The sequence below is a fragment of the Pseudophryne corroboree genome, chromosome 5 (genome assembly GCF_028390025.1).
Source record: "Pseudophryne corroboree isolate aPseCor3 chromosome 5, aPseCor3.hap2, whole genome shotgun sequence".
Taxonomy (NCBI): domain Eukaryota; kingdom Metazoa; phylum Chordata; class Amphibia; order Anura; family Myobatrachidae; genus Pseudophryne; species Pseudophryne corroboree.
The window spans coordinates 593,273,121-593,288,120 of NC_086448.1; the positions used below are offsets into that span (position 1 = coordinate 593,273,121).

The 15,000-nt window shown below is 45.3% G+C and overlaps 1 pseudogene; it reads left to right on the forward strand.

Annotated features, from left to right (window-relative positions):
• The first annotated feature begins 809 nt into the window (after nt 1-809).
• On the forward strand, nt 810-928 carry LOC134930103 (5S ribosomal RNA; annotated as a pseudogene).
• Nucleotides 929-15,000: the final 14,072 nt, after the last annotated feature.

The following is a 15,000-nucleotide window of genomic DNA, read 5'->3' on the forward strand; positions in this document are numbered from 1 at the left end:
TCATGTAGTTACCGTAGCACTCGTGCAGCAGAGCACCATCACTGGGGATTTTTACAACAACCAATGACTGCTGCAAGTGCTTGAAGCCATTTCCAGGTGCTGTCCAAGAACTCGCACTCATGGTGCCCTTCTCCATCATGACATTACATCTGCCCACAGTCCAGTCGTGGATTTTCTGGCCCATGAATGCATCCAGGAGCTTGATTATCCACCATACAGTCCAGACCTGACCCTGTGACTTCTTAATTTTCCAAGATAGCATGATATGTGAGATTAATTTGAGTGACCAGAATCTGCAATGGACCTCTTCATCCTACAAGTAGAGAAAAGATACTGCTTCAGACTGGTCCAGCTACTTCACCCAGTGGTTTTAGTGCATGCAACTTTGCAAAGATTTATTTAGAGAATTATTTTGGAAAATTACAAGGTTCACTTTCTTTGTAAATATAATACTTTTTGTACATTCAGAAACGTTTTGCACACCCCTTGTTTATACTGTATGTAATATATATTTAAATTGATGTGTATAAACAATAATAAAGCATGATATAGCAAATTGTCTGACAAACATAAGTACAGCAATATATCTCACAATGTAGACAGTAACATTGCTAGTTTAAAAATGAGCGCTAAGAATTTTCATGTGGCACCTGATAAGAAAAAGTTATCAATAATCATGTTTACAACTCCTTTTGGTGTGAGTGGATTGAGGATAGACACATAGAAAGCAGATCCACACTGCAGTCTTGTGACAAAAACAGTCACCCTCTCCTACATAGGTGCACTCTCATTGGAGTCTGACCCACTCTCTCTACTATCAAACCACACTGCTAATGCCCGATCTCGTTCGATCTTGGAAGCGAAACAGTGTTGGGCTGGGCCAGTACCTGAAGAGGAGACTCACAGGGAATACCCAGTGTTGTAGAGCTTCAATCATTTCATATGATGTGTGGTATGTGACTTCAACAGCAGCATCACCCCTTGCTCCTGCATTTCCATCTACTTCTCTTTAGGGAAGGTACATATTCCAGGTTGGAGAACCAAAGTTGGTCCTCCAAGGATATATACAGCTAGAGGTTACTAGTATACTCTGTGCAGTTGTGTAATAAACAGCAAGAACCTTGTACTGTCCTGTCAATGATAATAATTTTCTTTGATTATGACAGACTTATGACTTAATTGACCAAATCAGTCCTATCAATACAGATTGCCTGTACTGGTCGGATGAAATGGGTGTATGACTTTGTGGTGTCTTCATCTATTTCTATCTCATTTTCTGAGGCAGGACCAGAACTTTTTATTATATATTTTTCTAATCTAACCCTGTATGCGTAAAACTTACCTTGGATCATTTATATTCTTGACAATGGGCAATTATATTGATCTTAATGAATATTTCAATAAATTATGTTTTATCAGCACTTTGAATAATTAATTTGATAATCACTATAAGTGATTACAATTAGATAAGAGTGCGCCCACACAAGAGCCTTCTTTCTTCTCCCCCTCCTTATCTCAAATTATCTCTGAACCCGACATGCACTAGATCTCTGTCTCTCATCCACATGCATTACCTGCTCCCTTTCATGTCTACAATACTTTTTTTGAACTGCACCTACTATGTTGAATGCTACCCCCCCACAAACAATAAGACCTTCCTCTAGTCTCCAAACCTTCAATCATTCCTTGAACACTCTTTAGGCAAGCTGATCACATTTCAGGACCACGCACATAACCTCCATAAGCCATTTTATCCAATTACACCCTTTAATACAGGGGCATCTCTGGAGAGGAGGAGGCCCATGTGCAGGCTCTGTCTGGGGCCCCTCCTCTCTAGCCAGCAGCGCTGTAGCTCTGGGCACTAATGTCAATAGAGGACCCTATTGCTACCCCAGAGTCTAGAGCGCATACACAGGTCTCTGGGATAATGGCATAGCGATCGGGTTAGAATGAGGGCCAATATGCAATACAGTATGTAGCACTTATACTTGTGTATAAGTGCCTATTTCTCTGTAGATTATAACCTTGCAAGCAGGGCACTTTTATGTCTTTATGTAGGAAGAATAAAAATAAGACTCTTTTTGCTGGGGCACTTTTAAATCATAATTTTATTAAAACATCACATTTTTAATGTTTTATATATATATATAAACAAACGGAATCCAGCAAGGAGATGGCTTTGAATGGTAACAAGTGTAAAAACCACAAGATTTATTGCATCACAAAAGCCAGCGTTTCGGGGCACTAACGTCCCTTTGTCAAGGTGATAAAGTGAAAAAAACATACCTTTTGATAGGAAAAAGACCCGACAGCGGGAAACGTGCAGGAGTCCGGGGGTGGAAATCTCTTCCATCCTGACTCCTGTTAGTTGCATCATGCATCCTGGTTAGCGGGTGGTCATGGTAACCTTGCTTCCCTGGCGACCAGACTCCGCACCGCCGGGCTCCGACGCTGTGGTATACAAATGTGTAAACAGCAGTACATGGGCAATACTATCCGCACAGTAAAAGGGAGAATAACATTACATAGATCTGCTGTTAAATTTGCGCTCCTGGGAAAGCCTTCTGAGTAATCGGTTGCAAGGCATTATGCCGAGAAGAAACATATTTTAAACGATTTTTGTTTTCAAATTATCAACCACATTACTAAATCACTTAGAGGAGATGATTGTGCCGGCAGACTCCTACGCTTGGAGGCAAAATAGATGTTTAGGCTCGATACTCTGAGTCCCAAAGAACTTAATGAGAAGATGCTATGGAACATTTTTTGATATCATATAACTTTATTTTTTGACAACATATTTTTTCTTTTTCATGTTTATCGTCATGGATTCGGTCTATTTTAGTTTTTGTTTTTGTTATTTTCCCTTTTGCTTCTGTGTGTATATCATACGTACTCTCCACATGAATTTGTTTACTAACATCATGTACTGATACACTGTGGTTACCACACATGCGGGTTGGTGTATAGTTTTCATACACTGGTCACATAATAAGGTATGTCAGTATACATTTAGGGGAGGCCCCGCATACTTGTATTTGTATTTCTATACAGTCTATTATAATAATAATAATATAGTTGGGAGCCTAGTAGTACTATGAGCCATGACTGGTGTTATATTAGTCAAATCTGGCCCCACATAGTTCTTTAATGTATGGCACTGACACACCCATATACATCAATATATATTTTATATATACACTTTTCAGATACACAATATATATACATGTATATTTATATTACAGTGACACTAATTTTCATGGTAGTTTATATTCACATCCATACACGTTTTTTCATTCACATCCATACACATTTTCTCATACCAATAACTAGAGACATACATTATCCCATTACAATATTATACTGTGCAAAAGGGATATAGTACCACTTCACTTTATTATACAATGTCACAGTGTGTGTTCATACATTTGTATACACAGTGTCGGGACCCAGCGGTGCGGCGTCCGCCAGGGGAACCAGGTTACAATGACCACCTGATAACCCGGATGCATGACGTGACTAACAGGAGCCGGGACGGAAGAGGTTCCCACCCCCGGACTCCTGCACATGTCCCGCTGGTGGGTGTTCTTCCTTTTAAAAGGCATGTTTCGTCACCTTTTTTTCACTTTATCACCTTGACAAAGGGACGTTAGTGCCCCGAAACATTGGCTTTTGTGATGTAATAAATCTTGCAGTTTTTACACTTGTTACCATTCAAAGCTGTCTCCTGAGTGCCGCTGCTTGTCAGATTCCATTTGGTTATACATCCATCTATCCAGATGGCACCGGAGCAAGTTGTACAGCGATGGTGAGTGCCGATCCAAGTCTTCATTATATATATATATATTATAATATTATATTATATATATTAGAGATGTGCATCGGACATTTTTTGTGTTTTGTGTTTTGGTTTTGGATTCGGTTCCGCGCCCGTGTTTTGGATTCGGACGCGTTTTGGCAAAACCTCCCTGAAAATTTTTTGTCGGATTCGGGTGTGTTTTGGATTCGGATGTTTTTTTCCAAAAAACCCTCAAAAACAGCTTAAATCATAGAATTTGGGGGTCATTTTGATCCTATCGTATTATTAACCTCAATAACCACAATTTCCACTAATTTCCAGTCTATTCTGAACACCTCACACCTCACAATACTAGTTTTAGTCCTAAAATTTGCACCGAGGTTGCTGGATGACTAAGCAAAGCGACCCAAGAGGGCGGCACAAACACCTGGTCCATCTAGGAGTGGCACTGCAGTGTCAGACAGGATGGCACTTCAAAAAATTGGTCTCAAACAGCACACGATGCAAAGAAAAGAGAAAAAGAGGTGCACTGCAGGGACGTGCAGTCAGGGGAGGCAGGGGAGGCAGTGCCTCCCCTGTCATTAATGATTAAAACAATACAAAGAAGATACATAAGACACATATTCTGTCATATGTATCTCCTTTATATTACTCTAATCATTTTAGTCTAGAAATCTAGTTCGGGAGGCACCGATAGCAAGTGCCTCCCGTACACAGTGGGAACGGGGATGAAGCGGGGGGCGGGGCCAAGTAGTGGGCTGTAAAAGCCCATTAGAAAATAAGGGGAATGCGGCACTTATACAAGTGCCTCGCTGGCAGGGAAAGCACGCCCCTGCCAGCGAGGCACATGTGATTGGACAGCGGATCCAGTGCTGGATCCGCTGGCCCAATCACACATACGCGGCGGGGGGAAGTGGTGGCGGGACCCGGCAGTTACATGGAGCTGTCCCGGGTTACTACAGCAGCGGTGGCCTCGGGAAGCCCAGAGCAGGTGTGCATGTGGCAGCAGTAGTGGCCAGCACTATCCCCTCTCGTTCCTCCGCCGGGTCCGCCCTCCCAGCCAGCAGCAGCGGCATCATGATCCCAGGTTAGAGAGGGGGGCAGCTGCAGTGAGGTGCAACCATTGGCGTGCGTTCGGAGACACTGCGGGGCCAACGGACCGCATTATTGATGACAGGTGTGTGGGTACTGAGGGGCTAGACAACTAGCTGACACAGAGCCGGGGCTGGGCTGAGTAGCAGGCAGAGCTGAGGGAAGCGCTCAGAGTTCTCCAAATTATTCAGTCAGCTGGCTGTGCTTAGAGCTCGACTGACTGACGAACAACTGAAATGAGAGGGCCAGTAATAACTTGCATACTGGTGTGGTGGGAGGCTGGTGGTGGGTTAAGGTGGATACAGGAAGGACAACTGACAGAGGGACACGCTAGTGCTGATGATCGTGGCTGCAGCCTGCTTATCACTCACAGGCACATGTATGCCTGTGATAGTGTGAGCAAGAAGCAGCTCAGGACTGGGATCATCAGCACTAGCGAGATCCACTGCCAGCCTTTGCTTTACATCTAGTCTTAAAAAGGTGTCATGGGGGTTGTGTGTGCCCCCCTCCCCAACGGACATTTTCATTCTGAATCTGAACTTATCTTCCTCTCCTCACTCGTGTCGCCCCGCCCCCACATGACAGCTCCTACCTTCTCCCTGACCCTTTGCTTTCCCTGGCTGGGGCTGGGCTACAGAGACACTCAGAAGACATTCCCCAGCTGTGTCTCTGCTCCTTCCCCCTTCCCCCTTTGTGTTTGCCCCCCCCCCTTCCATGCCTCAGCTCCCTCTCCCATTTGTGCCTCATCCACTTAACCTCCTCTGTGCCTCTGCCCATTTGCTTCCTGTAATTCTGACACATCCCCCCCCACCCCCATGTGTGCCCCTGCCCCTTTATTGATGCCTCTGCTGCTTCCTCATTTGTTCTTCTCCCCCCCTCAACCCGCTATGGCTGATGACTGTGATCAGTGGCAAAGACCATATACAGTACCATATAATTCTTTTAAAGGATAATAGATAAGCACAATTCTCCATTGATAGTCATTTTATAATCATTTTATAACTTTTATGTGTGCGAATATATATATATATATATATATATATATATTTTTTTTTTTAAATTTACCTCGTTTTACATATGTTTATATATACTTATTTACATATCTGTTTTATGTGTGTGTGTGTGTGTGTGTGTGTGTGTGTGTGTGTGTGTGTGTATATATTTATTTTACATTCCTATTCTATGTGTCTGTGTGTGTGTGTGTGTGTGTGTGTGTGTGTGTGTATATGTATATATATATATATATATATATATATATATAAAACATGTTTTTTTACACATTTATTTATATTTCTACTTTATCGGTAGAAATATAGACTGTGAGGTGTAACGGGAATTTCTCCTCATACTGTGTGGTGTAACGGGAATTTCTCCTCATACTGTGTGGTGTAACGGGAATTTCTCCTCATACTGTGTGGTGTAACGGGAATTTCTCCTCATACTGTGTGGTGTAACGGGAATTTCTCCTCATACTGTGTGGTGTAACATGAATTTCTCCTCATACTGTGTGGTGTAACGGGAATTTCTCCTCATACTGTGTGGTGTAGCGGGAATTTCTCCTCATACTTTGTGGTGTAATGGGAATTTCTCCTCATACTGTGTGTCGTAACGTGAATTTCTCCTCACACTGTGTGTCATAATGTGAATTTGGCTCATGCTCATACTGTGTGGCATAACACGTGACTTTCATCTCATATCGTGTGGCATAATGTGGATTTTGGCTTATGCTGTGTAGGGTAATGTGACTAAGGGGCACCACTGTCAGTTGCTGGTAAGCATGGGGATATGTGTTACAAATGCTGGTGTCCTGCACATGTGTACATTTTAAACTTTACTTGCATTATTTTAAAAGTCATATGTTCAGCCCCCTAAATATCCCGTACTTTTCAGAGTAGCTCACTCAAAATTAGAGCGTAGGTGCTGGGGGTGCAGAATGCATATGCACCTAGGTCCACCACTCTCTATTTCTGCCACTGGGTCAAGAGTAGGTTGGGGAAGTGTAAGCAACGATATGGTGCAGCGCCAACTAGGGCTCAGGGTTATGCCATAGCACCATTAAGTTTAATTTTATTTCACTGGGGTTTATGATATCTACATGTATTATTAGGAACTAGGGAGAAATTAGATTAAGCCATGTGACGTTACTGAGAGAATGTAAAATAGTGCTAGACACGCCCCTGGGTGGTGCTAGACACACCTAAAAGGTGGTTATAGACACACCCAAAAGGTGGTGCTTGGCATGCCCCTCCTGCTGTGCACCCCCTAATAAAATTAGCTGCGCACGCCTATGGGTTGTCTGTGCCTCCCCAGCCAAGCACCTCACCGCACGTCACTGGTGCACTGTGGTCGCTGGACGGCTAAGCTAACCGACACAAACACCTCAATATCACAGGAATTATTTGTTCTAATAAATGGTATTATTGGTCCAAATCACTGGAAGAAAATGACAAAATCACTGGAATTATTCGTTCTAATCAATGGTATTATTGGTCCAAATCACTGGAAGAAAATGACAAAATCACTGGAATTATTTGTTCTAATCAATGGTATTATTGGTCCAAATCACTGGAAGAAAATGACAAAATCACTGGAATTATTCGTTCTAATCAATGGTATTATTGGTCCAAATCACTGGAAGAAAATGACAAAATCACTGGAAGTATTCGTTCTAATCAATGGTATTATTGGTCCAAATCACTGGAAGAAAATGACAAAATCACTGGAATTATTCGTTCTAATCAATCGTATTATTGGTCCAAATCACTGGAAGAAAATGACAAAATCATTGGAATTATTTGTTCTAATTAATGGTATTATTGGTCCAAATCACTGGAAGAAAATGACAAAATCACTGGAATTATTCCTTCTAATCAATGGTATTATTGGTCCAAATCACTGGAAGAAAATAACAAAATCACTGGAATTATTCGTAAACATTTGTAGAAAGTCGCTGCTTTCTGATTACAGAAATGCTCAGATATTCCTGTGAATCCACAATCCCTTCCCAGAGGGAAAAGAAATTGAGAAACCGTTGTTTGAGAACGTTTGTTCTCTTTCCCTTACAAAGGAGCAAACCACTTTCCAAGAAGACTGACGTCTTTGGGATTATTTAGACATAATGTTTTTGAATATAAATCCTAAAGCAGGTGGTGTATTTAGAGCAAAATAGTGCTAGAGACCAGCCATGCAGTTTCTGAAATATTATGACAAAATGTTACTGTATTTCATAAGCACTCATTCCTAACTCTGCTAAGTACTGTTTGGCAGGGCTGGACTAGCCATCTGGCACTTCTGGCAAATGCCAGAAGGGCCGATGGCCACGTGGGCCGGTCCAGCGCAGACTGATACACGCTGCCGCTCAGTCTGGCGGCAGCATGTCTCAGCTGTCAGGAGAGGAGAGCGCCCGCCAGCGCGGCTGTGTCTGGCGCGGCGGCGTATAGCGGACTTCAAACCAGCCGCCGGTTCGCAAGCCAATCAGAGCTCGCGGACCGGCAGCCAATCAGAAGCCGCCGGTCCGTGAGTTCTGATTGGCTCACGAACTGGCGTCTGGTTTGAACGAAGTCCGCTATACGCCGCCGAGCCGACACAGCCGCGCTGGCGGGCGCTAACTCTACTGACTCACCCGTCCCTCACAGCCGGAGCCCGGAGGAGGAGCAGCAGCAGCAGCAGCAGTGCAGCAGCGGTAAGCAGCTGCAGCACTGGCTGATGTGGGGGCAATTGTATACCTGGCTGGCACTGTGGGGGCAATTGGCTGGCACTGTGGGGCATTTGTATACCTGGCACTGTGGGGGCAATTGTTTACCTGGCACTGTGGGGGCATTTGTATACCTGGCACTGTGGGGGCATTTGTGGATCTGGCACTGTGGGGGCATTTGTGGATCTGGCACTGTGGGGGCATTTGTGGATCTGGCACTGTGGGGGCATTTGTGGATCTGGCACTGAGGGGGCATTTGTATACCTGGCACTGTGGGGGCATTTGTGGATCTGGCACTGTGGGGGCATTTGTATACCTGGCTCTGTGGGGGCATTTGTATACCTGGCACTGTGGGGCATTTGTATACCTGGCACTGTGGGGGCAATTGTGGATTAGGCACTGCACTATTGGGGCCATATAATGTAAATTTCGGCTCATACCGGGTGCTATAATGTGAATTTTGGCTCATACTGTGTGGTATAATGTGAAAGAGGCACCAGTACTAGATAGTATAAGCGGTCCTACTATTAGGGTGCATAATGCGTATAAGGGGTGTATGGTGTGGTAAACTACACTGAAGGCCACGCCCCCTTTTGAGTGTCCACGCCCCCTTTTCCGGAGCGAGCGCGCCTTCGGCACGCGCATAATTACAAACTTCACATTTCCATACCCCCACTTAAAAATGTCCTCTTCAACCACTGGTTGTGTGTATTTTAATAGAGAATGATGTACGCTTGTATGTTGTTAGAATATTAATTATATTTGTAAGAGCATAGACTAATAAGTGGGAGGAGTCAGGAATAGTAAGGGGAGGAGTCACAGAGGTGGGCCTGTGTGCTTCGAAAATGCCAGGGCCTATTTTTAGTCCCAGTCCGGCCCTGCTGTTTGGTATATTGTATCTGGCTTCCATGAGGTAGTTGTCCATTATTTCAGCTTCCATTGACCTTTTTGAAAGCTGTAGAAGTTATCGATTCTTTTTTTTTATTTTTATTTTCCCCTATTTTTAATTTTCTCCTGCATAGCCCAGTAAAATGTTGCAATGTTAAGTATTGACTTGTGCCTTCTGGGGGTCCACTTCTTCACCAAACCCAACCAAATCTCATCCTAACCCTCTGTTCCACGTTCTTTATGTACCCCATCTGTGTCACCCATGTATGTCTACTCCTCCCCTTTAGATTGTAAGCTCTCACGAGCAGGGCCCTCTTCCCTCATGTGCTTATATACTGTTGGTCACCAAAATGCTGCACTGTAATACTATATATACTGCTCACAAAAATGCCGCACAAATATGGAATGGATACTTTCAGTGACACAGAGCTGCAAGATACAGCAATGGCCTACTGTACAACTATATACTGTTAGTCACCAAAATACTGCACTGTAATACTATATATCCTGCTCACAAAAATGCCACACAGATATGGAATGGATACTTGCAGTGACACAGAGCTGCAAGATACAGCAATGGCCTACTGTACAACTATATACTGTTAGTCACCAAAATGCTGCACTGTAATACTATATATACTGCTCACAAAAATGCTGCACAGATATGGAATGGATACTTGCAGTGACACAGAGCTGCAAGATACAGCAGTGGCCTACTGTACAACTATATACTGTTAGTCACCAAAATGCTGCACTGTAATACTATGTATACTGCTCACAAAAATGCTGCACAGATATGGAATGGATACTTGCAGTGACACAGAGCTGCAAGATACAGCAATGGCCTACTGTACTGTACTACTATAATTATTATATACTGGTGGTTCCCGGTCCCCACAATGCAGCACACTGATCAGATATTTGCAGCACACTGAGCACAGATATGGAGCGTTTTCAGGCAGAGAACGAAGATATTTTCAGCACACTGAGCACAGATTATTTGCAGCACACTGAGCACAGATATTTGCAGCACACTGAGCACAGATTACGTAGCTTTTCAAGGATAGAATGCTGCCACGTCCTCTCCGTTCAATCTCAAATGCACGAGTGAAAATGGCGGCTATGCGCGGCTCCTTATATAGAATACGAATCTCACGAGAATCCGACAGTGGGATGATGACGTTCGGGCGTGTTCTGGTTAACTGAGCAAGGCAGGAAGATCCGAGGCTGCCTCGGAACCATGTAAAATAGGTGAAGTTCGGGGGGTTTCGGATCCCAAGGAACCGAACTCGCTCATCTTTAATATATAAATAAATATATACATATATATCTCCTATATAATAGCCCAGATCTGTGACTCTGTGCCTGGCCGTAACGCTGGGCGGAGTCACAGAGCTGGGCGGAGGATACAGCCACTGGGGGGAAAGGTGCCAGGGAGGCAGCGGGGATTATGTTCAGCGGCCCATCACACGGATCACACACTGACTAATGGCCATTGCCTGCGACTCACCGCCAGCCTGTCGCCCCAGGAACACAGTGTGGAGGACAGACCAAGCACTGCAGATGGGAAGGAACAATACACTCAGCGCTCCCTCCCTCTGCAGCAGTCAGGGAGCGCACACCCGTAGCCACATATTCCCTGCGGCTCACCACCAGCCCGCCACCCCAGGAACACTGTGTGGAGGACAGCGCTGCAGATGGGACAGAACAATACACCTGGCGCTCCCTCCCTCTGTAGCAGTCAGGTAGTGCACACCCATAGCCACATATTCCCTGCGGCTCACCGCCAGCCCGCCGCCCTAGGGACACATGCACGTAGCAGCCCCATCACATCCCCCGGGCCCCAGGAACACAGTGTGGAGGCATGACGCCGCTCACAAGGGACAGACCAAGTGCTGCAGACCTGCCACAGGACAGACCAATACACCCGAAGCATTCCTGTAGCACCCGGCGCTCCCTCCCTCTGCAGCCAAATCATTCTCTCAGGGCAGCAGTCAGGGAGTGCATACCCATAGCTACATATGGTACAGCCGCAAAGGTGTACAATGCACCTTCCACATGAGGCACACCATCACACCTGACCCACCACCACTCTCCCACCACAGTAACCTCTTCTCCTTCACACACAGGAATACCCCTGCCAACTACAACATGCAGGCGTCCTCCACCACCCCCAGCAAACTTAAAACCCCTTCTCCATCCGTAAAATACCCCCACACAACCACTACACCTCATGCACACCTAACCCACACACCACAGCAATAAACACCACCCTCGCACAACCACAACTCCAAGCAAACATCAAAGCCCACTCAACACAACTTCACCTATACACCACCCACCGCACTGGCACCCACACCTCTTGCCCAAGCCCCATCATCCAGCAGCCACAGCATCTCGGGGGCCCCACCCTAATCTACGTACCCCTCGCAAACACTACTCCAACAACCACAGTACCTTCAGCACCCACCACAATCCAGCACTAAACCCCCCATAACCAAACCTCTGCACCCAACCGTAAACAAACTGCCACTCCACCCCAGCACCACCTATGAACCCCCTCTAGCATACCCTGCATCCCCTCTGAAACTGCACCTCACTCCACCCTCCCCCTTTCTAATCCAAACCACACACAGGTCAATTTGCTAACCCCCACCCACAATGCACCCACCTCTGCAACACACCGCTACTCCCAAGGACATTCCCCAAATAAACTAGCCCCATACCTGCCACTCACCGTACACAAATACCCCACTCCCCCCCACCCTCCAAACAACCCCCCCCCTCAATAGCCTTCACCATTCACCCACCCACCCCATGTGACCACACACACTCATGGCACCTTTCACCACCCTCTACCATCCCCCTAGCCCTTGAACACACCACTCCCCCATGCACAACCCTCCAGTCCCCTCCCACATTCCTCATCCCCAAAGCCACAGCACATACACTCCCTCCCCCACCCACGGCACCACTGAACCCACCCCTCCGCCACCCGGAGTGGCTCCAGACCCCCTCTCCCTCCTGCAACACCTCCGCACCCGACCCTCCCCCACCCATGCACCCCTGTAACCACCCCTTCCCCACCCGCAACACCCCCCTAACCGCTCCTCCCCCACCCGCGGTGGCTATGGACCCAACCTGCACAGCCCACGCACCCGCCCCTCCCTCACGCACGACACCACCGCACCAACCCCACCTGCAGCACCCCCACAACCACCCCTCCTCCACTTGCAGAACCTCTGGAGCCCCTCCCTCATCCGCACCTACTAGGTAATTCATCAGGCCCTGCATGCACTGTTCAGGCCGTAGCAAGGCAATACGACCCCTTAACCATTTCACGCCCTTTGTACTTGCAATATTTAACCACTCACACAATTATGATTGGGGTAATACTCCATATAATACAAATATTGCACGCCACAAGGGCATGCAAGGGTTAACGGGGCATAGCCCCTTACGACGATGTGAAGAGCACCCGTAGGGCGCGATGAATCACCTAATATATATATATATATATATATATATATATAGATATATGAAAGAATCATTTCCTCTGCTCACCGGAAAGTAAAACTCCAAATGTATCTCTCTTTCTTTCTCTCTCTCTCTCTCTCTAAATGTTGTACCAATCAATCTAAGCACACTCATCATTTAATAGCACAAATATCTCTGGGGGAAAATGTATGCAGAAATCCAAAATTTTCACATTACTAATATATGCCTCACATCAGGACTTACAAGAACTCCAATATCTTCTCAAAGTTCAGTAGTGCAAAACAATGTACAGAACACAACAACTCCCCCTGCATCGCTCAGCCACACCATCATCACCCTTCTGTGCCTCTCACCATACTCATTTTCTCAGTGTCTCTCAGCCACCCTTCATTTTTTGTCTCTCATCCTATCCCCTTCACTCTGTGTCTAATAGCCTCCCACCCCCTTCATTCTGTGTTTCTCAGCATCCCCTCCTTCCAATATGTGTCTAATATCCTCCCCCCTCATTCTGTGTCTCTCAGCCTCTCCCTTCATTATGTATCTCTCAGCCTCCCCCTTTCATTATGTGTCTCTTAGCCTCCACCCATTCATTCTGTGTCTCTCAGCCTCCACCATTTACTGGCACCCGTCCTCACCTCTGACTTCTTAGTCTGTATGAGGCAAATTGTGAGACCAGAAAGGCACCACAGGAAGTATACATAAAGGCAGTCTCTTCTTCATTCATCAGTGTTGAGCTCCCGGCAACCATGGCTAACTAGAAGGAGCTGTCACACCGCTGAGCACTGCGGATTTGCTGAGCGGTGCAGTATAAACTAGTAGCGGCTGCAAGATGGTTGGGTGGTACAGTGTTCCTGTTGCCAATTTCTGAACGGTACGTCATAATGGCCAGTACTGCCATACTTGCACCATTGCATCCGCTACACTTACATGAACCATGCACTGCGTTAAAATTGTTTTAAAGTTCAAAGCCCATTTATTGGTAAAGTCACAAAGTAACTTGCATATACATATCTCTCAAGATGAGCAGCTCTTGCTGTTACTACTAATAGGGAAGAAACACAGTACAAATCAATCAAGGTACAACCCAATCTGATGTGTGTGTCTTTGCACATAGATCTCTCTCTCACCCAAACGTCCTCATTACAAGGAAGTATTCTGGTTCTTTTTATAGTCATTATAGTCCAGTGTCATGTGATTTGAGCAATCATGGCTATGATTACCATGTCTAAATTTTCAGGCTTTTTCTGGCAGTGTTACTTGCAGTTTTGTAATCCACTGCTTGATACATTACATGCTTAACTGCATGTTTCAAAATCTAGACAGCTGTTTCACATCAGTAGGCTTGAAATTATAGTTTTACGTACAGTTTGGCATTTTGTACAGTAAATGTCACAGTTTACAAACCACAGATACAAACACAAAAATAATGTTGTTTGGGTTTAACATGCTAAAGCAAATCATTTAGTTAAGTAGCATGAAACAATTAACAGAAGCCTGCATATTTATTTTTTATTTTCCTATTGCAGTTATCCTCTTCTCTTCATATTTCCATCATCATGAGTAAATATACATTGTTTGTTTGTTTGTTACCAATGAAGAAAGTATTTTAAAAAGACTTAACAGTCAGAAAGTTATCTGTCAGATTTGGTATAATGTTTAACAATAAGTTGGTCCAACAACTGCAATACTTATTAGAATAAAAAAAAATCTAAACATACTTTTCATATACATAATATTATAATATGTTTAACGGGATGCGGTCAAGATCACTCTGGACAGGATCCTGGCGGTCAGAATACCGACACCGGGATCCCGCCTGCCACAATCCTGACATATTCTCCCTCTGTGGGTGTCCACTACACCCATAGAGGGAGAATAAATTAGTGTGCTGAGCATAGCAAGGCACCGTGCCTGCAAGGGGCTGCGTTGCGCTCGCCCCCCCCTGTCGGGATTGTGCCGGTCGGGATCCCGGTTTCGGTATTCCGACAACAGGAATCCCATCCGGCGGGATCTCGTACGGATCCCTGTT